Raw genomic sequence first — 1166 nt, forward strand, 5'->3', positions numbered from 1 at the left:
AAGAGGGAAACAGTGTATTGAATATATACTGAATAGTGTTATTCTGATTTTAATGTGATAAAAATGTGTTTATAGTACCTGGTATGTTAGGATCGGTGGTATAGGGTGGATGAAATAGAATGAGCTAATTAGAATTTAAAAAAATGGGTCTTAACCCATTCCATCCTCTACCGTCAATCCGAACATACTATTATGTTGGATTTGTACTACAGAGAATTAGGGAGAAATAACCTGGATTACAGAACAATAACATAGAACTTTGAGGCTCTGCACACTCCCACTTTCCCAAAGCCACAATTTACTCAAACGATCAGTTCTAGCCGAAAAAAGATACAATTGTGTTTGTAGTTAGTATGATATATTGAAGATGTATCGTATCTGGATGATAATTACAGTTTTAGTTGGGAAGAAGTATTGAAGATGTATCTAAAATGTATCCGTGGAAATATTTTACAAAAGTATTAAAGAATTTGTTGAATACTTTTTGGATATGTATTTGTTATGGTATTTCTTATTATTATGGTGTTGATTTAACTTTAAATTTGAAGAAAAATTGAATTGTTAAGGGTAAATTTGTCCAGAAAAAGGTCCAACCAAAATTAAGAGTTACCTTTATATAATTGTATAGATGTATAGATTTTGAAAACCTACACACAAATACATATTACTAGTAACTTTTAAGAAGAAAAAAGAACAACCAAAATTAAGAGTTGCTTTTATATAATAGTGTGCGATGCCATTGATTTGGAGTCTCCTACTCACTCAAATAGTATCTCTTAGTGATTGATGGCTACCATTTTATAGTTCTTTGGACCTAGTTTCAGTGATCCATGTTGAATGCATGGAGGGACTACAGAATTGGATTAGGTGCAGTCAGCACTTAGGAACCATCTGATCTTGATCGGATGATTCAAACTCAAGACAGTTTTTGATTTTTGTTTACTAAAAAATTCCGATGTTAAAAATTGAACTGTCCGATCTTGATCAGACGACCTCGAGCTTGCTCAGTCACCACTTGTAAATGCACAGAATCAGATCCATGGTCAGGGTATTTTGACTTCGTAGGATCAAAATTCAGTTATTGTGGCATGTGCTTTTAGTGCAGTTCCAAAAAACGAGACTCTTTGCACTGGTGAATATTTTGTGGATTTTAATTATGTTTGGCA

The sequence above is a fragment of the Cicer arietinum genome, chromosome 7, assembly GCF_000331145.2.
Source record: "Cicer arietinum cultivar CDC Frontier isolate Library 1 chromosome 7, Cicar.CDCFrontier_v2.0, whole genome shotgun sequence".
Classification (NCBI taxonomy): Eukaryota; Viridiplantae; Streptophyta; class Magnoliopsida; order Fabales; family Fabaceae; genus Cicer; species Cicer arietinum.